The sequence below is a fragment of the Crocuta crocuta genome, unplaced genomic scaffold, assembly GCF_008692635.1.
Source record: "Crocuta crocuta isolate KB4526 unplaced genomic scaffold, BGI_CrCroc_1.0 scaffold29, whole genome shotgun sequence".
Taxonomy (NCBI): domain Eukaryota; kingdom Metazoa; phylum Chordata; class Mammalia; order Carnivora; family Hyaenidae; genus Crocuta; species Crocuta crocuta.
In genome coordinates this window covers 4,826,682-4,833,500 of record NW_027533280.1, presented here as the reverse complement: position 1 = coordinate 4,833,500, position 6,819 = coordinate 4,826,682, and the positions used below count along the sequence as shown (strand labels likewise).

The 6,819-nt window shown below is 39.8% G+C and overlaps 1 long non-coding RNA gene across 1 annotated transcript in view; it reads right to left on the bottom strand.

Moving 5' to 3' along the window:
* Nucleotides 1–388: 388 nt before the first annotated feature.
* Nucleotides 389–6,819, bottom strand: part of LOC144218224 (uncharacterized) — an 8,658-nt gene continuing 2,227 nt past the window's right edge. The window contains exons 2-3 of the long non-coding RNA XR_013331084.1: nucleotides 6,713–6,779; nucleotides 389–642 (exon numbers count right to left, since the gene is read on the bottom strand). This is a non-coding gene — a long non-coding RNA (uncharacterized LOC144218224). The remainder of the gene's footprint in view (nucleotides 643–6,712; nucleotides 6,780–6,819) is intronic.

Here is a 6,819-nt window from a genome sequence, read left to right as displayed (position 1 = left end):
CCCTTCTTTTTTCTGTTTTTGTGATTCTATTTCAGATACTTCATATAAGTGGAACCACACAGTATTTGTCCTTTTGTGACTGGCTAATTGCACTTACATTATGTCCTGGGGGTTCATCCAGGTTGTAGCTTGTGATAGGAATTCCTTCTTTTTAAACCTGCATTGCACATATGTACCCCATTTCTTCTTTTAAAAAATTATCTGAGTGTAGTTGACACACAATGTGACATTAGTTTCAGGTGCACAACATAGTGACTGGACAGGTTTATATATTATGCTATATTCACCACAAGTGTAGCTACACCTGTTACCATATAACGCTAAATTATAATATCATTGTGTAGTCTTGGCACCCTTGGTGAAAATCATTTGACCATATATGCAAAGGTTTATTTCAACCCACTCCTTTTTACTGCTGATAAGTATTCCATGATGGATATACCACAATTTCTTCATTCACCAATTGAAAGTATCTGGGTTTTATGGGGCGCCTGGATGGCTCAGTCGGTTGAGTGTCCGACTTTGGCTCAGGTCATGATCTCACGGTTGTGGGTTCGAGCCCCGTGTCGGGCTCTGTGCTGACAGCTTGGATCCTAGATGGAGCCTGCTTCGGATTTCTTTTTTAAACATTTTTATTTATTTCTAGGAGAGAGAGAGAGAGACAGCGTGAGCAGGGGAGGGTCAGAGAGAGAGGGAGACACAGACTCTGAAATAGGCTCCAGGCTCTGAGCTGGCAGTCAGCACAGAGCCCGACGCGGGGCTCGAACCCACGAACCGCGAGACCATGACCTAAGCGAAAGTCGGACGCTTAACCGACTAAGCCACCCAGGCGCCGCAACCTGCTTCGGATTCTGTGTCCCCGCCTCTCTCTGCCCCTCCCCCGCTCACACTCTGTCACTCTCAAAAATAAATAAATGTTAAAAAATTTAAAAGAAAAAAAGAAAGTATTTGGGTCTTTCCAGTTTGGGGCAATTACAAATTAAGTCATTATAAACACTCACATACAGATTTTGTGTGATCATCTGTTTTCATTTATCTTGGGAATATATACCTAGGAGGAAGATTTCTGTGTTGTATAGTGGGTGTGTGTTTAATGTTATAAGAAACTGTCTACTTTTTTCCAAAGCAACTGTACATTTTGCAATCCCACCAACAATGTGTGAGATTTCCAGTTGCTCCATCCACATGCTGGTAAAAACTTGATATCATCAGTTTTGCTTTCATTTTTGTTTTTAGCTATTCTAATAAGTATGCGGTGCTGTCTCACTGTGGCTTTATTAGTTGGCTTTAATAATTTAATGAACTTAATAAATTCAGTCTTTTTGTGATGACACAAATTACATTACATTTCAATCTTGGGGTACCAGGAGCACTTTTTAAAAATTAAATGAAGAAATGAATTCTTTATTTTTCTGCAGACGAAGAGCCTCAAAAAACTGGAAGTGAGCTGGCCTCTTGGTGCAACTGAGAAGCACTGCTCTCTCCTCCCCCACTTCTGTTTCTATGTCTGAGCTGTAAACATGTTTTCATCGTTGCCCTCAGGACGTTCAGGTAGTTCTGCTTTTATTCACCCCTTACTGGAAGCCTGTTAGTGGATTCTTCTTGAGACCTGAACCTGCTTCATTTTGCCCTGTCATGAGGTCAATCATTTCTGCTATAGCTTGTTTCAAAGAGTGTAACTTTTGTTAAGCCAAATTTGTTGGAAAGAATGTGGAGACCAAAGAAGAGCAAACACAAGATTGTGTAAGCCTGTGTCAAAAGCATCAACCTCACAATGTGGAAGCATGTTTTTCATACCCCAAATCAGGACCCATGATCTGACAAGGATGCATGTAGTTATGAAGACAGTGAAAACATTGGAAGGGCGTGGAAACTTCAGAGTTATTATGACCCTAGTTTTGAAAAATATGGATGGAATAAATGCTAATTCCAAATCCCAGAATCCCCATCTCTGTATTATTGTCCATGTATTAGAGGAGGGGGGAATGGCCTGGTGAGAAAAAATAAGAAAAGATTTATTTTATCTGGGTCTGTTTGGACAATTGATATCTCTTTTTTACTGAGATCATTTGTGAATTCCTTAAAACAAAGAATGAATGTCCTTCCGATCGGAATCCAGCTACAAGCTCTCCCTCAGAGGCAGCTGCTTATTGTATGGTATAGTATCAGTCATATTTTAACTTCTGTCGCCCCTACATGAATCATGAACAGGCCTAAAAATTTTCTTTTAAAATGTTCTCTTCAAGATATAAGAAGCTGGTAATTGTAACAGTTTCCGGGGAGGAGGAAGGAAGGAGAGTCCCTCTTCAATCTATTGATTGAATGCATTACTTCTCAGTTAAAATCAAACTGATTTTTTTTAAGGTGCCTGGTTGGCTCCGTAGGTGGAGTATGTGACTCCTGATCTCAGGGTCATGAGTTCAAGCCCCACATTGGGCATTGAGCTTACTTTAAAAAAATAATAAAATAAAATTAATCTTTAAATTAAATAAACACAATGATAAAACAAAATATTAAAGCCTATGTTCCCTATCTTAATCATATTCTTATATTCCATTAGGGGGAGAAATTGGAAAATAGGGCAAATATCCTTCCTTCTTGCCACCATTGCCTAATATCTACTGCTTAAACTAAGCTCGAAAGCAAATTTTAAAGGTTATTAACATTTTCAAGTCTAAAAAAAATTAGACTCAACAAATACTGTAAGCTTGTACTATAGGAAGTGCCTACTTCCAAGAATTGTTAAAAATATATGTCACTCTTATAAAAATCATTTAAAGGGATGGTACAGAGGGAGACCAGTTGGCTACCTGGGTAACTTCTGATGGTCACTGATCACCATGATTTACAGGCTGGCCCTTTGTCAAAATGTCTGTTTGGACATTTCAGAAAAAAATCTTTTCAGATCAGCCACCATTACTGGGTCATGGTAAGCAGATCTTCCAGAGATCATGAGAAAAAATGTCCATTTGTTGCTCTGACTTATCCCTCAAATCTCACCTCCTCCAGGAGGCCCTCCTGTCCTGACACACCAAGGAGGCAAACTCTCACAAATTTCGGAGCAAGACCAGTCTGGGTTAATCTAGTTCCACCTCTTATTAACTGGGTACTTAACTTTTCTGATAAAATTCATCATACCGATGTTTCTAATTAAAATCAAGACTAGGGGCACCTGGCTGGCTCCGCCTGTGAAGTGTGTGATTTTGATCTCGGGGTTGTAGGTCTGAGCTCCACATTGAGTGTAGAGATTACTTAAAAATAGAATCTTTAAAAAACCAAAAAGTAAAATCAAAATACCCCAAAAGTAAAAACAAATAAAATCAAGACTAGAGGGGTTTTACTTAAACACATTGAGCTTGCATGTGTATTTCTTTTCTCCCACACCATAAAGGTTGGTTCTCAATAACTCCAACATGACTCATTATTTGATTTATTCCCCCCCCCAAAAAAAACACATTTAGCACAGGGATAAATCTCAGAATAACAATGCTGATATTTCAGTAAATACATGGTTACTGAAAAAAAACAGGAGAAAGGACACCTGGGTGGCTCAGTTGGTGCCTAAGCACCTGACTTAGGCTCAGTTCATGATCTCACTGTTCATGAGTTGGGGCCCGACATTAGGCTTGCTGCTTATTTATTTATTTATTTTAATTTTTAAAAAACCAGATTTCTTTTTAGCAGCATGTGTGCCTTTAATCCCTCTGTTTTTAACATTTGCCTCCTCTCTTTGCTCTGAATGCTATCTCTGAACTTAGAGCTGCTCTGTTTGATGTTCTCCAAAGAATAAACACCTAAACTTCTGCAAGGATCAGTGCAAGGAATCACAGGAAGGGAATCTGAGGTTATGTTATTCGAATCCTAGTGTATGTTACTGGTGCAATTAATGATCTGCTTTCGCTCCTACCTCTCACCCCAGGTACCTGGGACCCTCAATCCCTGAGCCCTTCTGGAGTTCAACAGCTGCAACTGGCTTGCTCCTGATTGGCATCTCCTTCAGCAAAACCTAGGGTTTCTCCACCCAGCCAAATCATCCCTCCACTCTCTAGCCTCCAAAAAGGATTTGACATCTCTCATGAGCAGTCCTCATCTCTCCCGTTCTGAGTCTGGATCTCTTTGATTCTTCTTTTATTGTGCTAGTAGTGTTTCAGGCAAGCGCAGAGATAAGTGCCCAGGTTCTGTCCACTGTATTTCTGTATGTTTCATGTAAAACACCTGATTTTCCACATCAGGTGTACAGAGGTAGCATAGAAAAATGATGAACAGTACATGTTATGGCCCCACGGCATTTGGGCTCAGATCCCTAGATCTGCTGCTTTCTAGCTGTGTAGTCTTGGGCATGCTGTCTATGCTCAGACTCCTCATTTATAAAATAGGGATAATAGTGGTACCAGTCGCAAAATGGTGTGTGCGGCATGGTATTGGATGTTTATTAAGCACTCCAAAAGTTTTCAAATGTTATTAAAGAAAGGGTACAGGCACCTAAGTGTTCATCAACTGACAAATGGATCAAGAAGATGTGGTTTATCTATACCATGGAATACTACATGGCAATGAGAAACAATGAAATCTGGCCATGTGTAGCAGCATGGATGGACCTTGAGGGTGTTATGCTGAGGAAAATAAGTCAGGCAGAGAAGGACAGCTACCATATGTTTGCACGTATAGGAGGATTAGGAGGAACTTAACGGAGGATCGCGGGGGAGAAGAAGTGGGGGAAATAGTGGGTGAGAGGAAGGGAGGCAAACCATGAGAGACNAGGGGGTGATTGGCAGGGAGGGGGGCACTTGTGGGGATGAGCACTGGGTGTTGTATGGAGGCGAACTTGACAATAAACTATTTAAAAAAATAAAGAAAGGGTACAGGTTTCCTTAACTGGAAAGGACAAAGTGGGGTGTCTAGCTGGCTCAGTCAACAGACCATGTGACTCTTGATCTCGGTCTCATGAGTTTGAACCCCACGTTCCACACAGAGCTTACTTTAAAAGAAAAAAAAAAGGAAAGACAAAATGATGTTAATTAATTCTGCCAAAAGCTGAAGAAAAACAATTAATTCTCTGGTAAATCTTGTCTCGAAGTTGACTGTATTTACCTCAGGGCTTTCTTTAGCGACTTTGAATCTTGCAGATTCACTTTTTCCCTGCAGGTGGCAACCTTTGTCACCAAAACTTCGTTCCTCAGCTAGCCCTGAACTGAAGAAGGAAATAAGCCCTCTAACTTTATTCTTTCATTGGTTGGATCATTTACTCAGTATTTACCGAGTACCTACTGTTTTCCAGCAACAAGGGAAACAATAGTGGTCAAGTACATACCACCACTGACTTCTCAGAACTTAATGGTTTGCGACAGGTCTGGAACTTAATTCAAAGAAGCTGAAACGACCCTCCCTCCCCCCACATCCCTCTTCCAAGAAAACCTTCCGTATGAATGTGCTTGTATGTGCAAGCCCTAACTGGAGTTCTACTAAGAAACAGACTGTCCTCCAGAGCAAAAATGATGCTGTAAAGGACAATACTTAACAGCAATAATTTTTCAGGCCTTCTTGCACTTAAAGATGTTCCTAAGTCCCACCTTCCAAGGAAAGGGTTGGGAGACTAAGGGGCATTGAGATAGTCACCAGTGCAGAAAGGGGTGCTGCAGTGTTGAAGTAGCTGGACAGGAGGATTTAGGAATTACAGGCCAGAAGTAACAACTCTCAAAGTGTCCCCCAAATTTTTAAGCCAGACATCTCCTTTTGAAGAAAACATTACCCAGAATTTGGAATTAAGACCAAAAGAGGGCAGCGTAGTTCTTTCCATGTTACCTGAGACACTGTTTAACAAGCCCACCTGAGGATGGATTCTCTAACAGGGGTCTGGAAACTTTTCTTATAAAAGTCTAGGTAGTAAATATTTTAGGCTTTCAGGTTATATGCTCAACTATTCAACTCTGTTGTCTTAGCACTCTTCCTTATTGTACAGCAAAGGCAGCCTTAGACAGTATGTAAACAAATGGCCATGGCTATGTTTCAATAAAACTTTATTACAAACGTAAGCAGAAGGGCCAGATTTGGCTCTCTGGTCATATATGAAAGCCAAAGAATGTAACTTTTTTTGCCTAGCTATTTATTATTGGTTAAAGACTTAGGTTTTTGTCTGGTAAAGTTTCAAATAATTTCTAACTAGTACCAAAAAAAAAATGAACTCTGAAATTTATAGTTTTTATTACCCTGTGGAGATTAACCAGTTTTGTATCTTAGTTTCATACTTCTCAAAATGCTCTCTGAATCAGCTTTACGATCTTACTGTTTCCTCTTTAACAAGTCGAATAAAATTTTGACATGTTTATCCTGTATTTGAATGAGTCATGTTGTAACTTTTGACAATTGTTGTTATTTTGACAAATAACATTGTTATTTGTTCTACTCTTATTGTTCCCTAGCAATTAATAAAACCCATGAGCTTAGAGCCCTGTGTTATCATTATCATGGAGGGTATCAAAGAAATAGTTTAGGAACTTCATCCTCATCTGTTGTCAAACACAGAGGAGAGAAACCCCCTGTGGTAGGGACAGAGTTTTTGTGCCTTTGGCAAGGAACATTTTTAAAAGACCGTATCAGGGGCGCCTGGGTGGCTTAGNCCGTATCATTTCCCCCTGATTCCCCTTGGCATGAATATAGAACAATTATTTATATTTCAAAAAAATGGACTATGGGAGGATTCATTCTATCTTACCCAGCCTCCATTGATCTCTAGGATTTCACTTCCACATTTTAGTCCCGAAATCCTGGCTACCACAAGCCTACATTTAAAAAAAAAAAAAAAAAGTGTTTTATTTATAT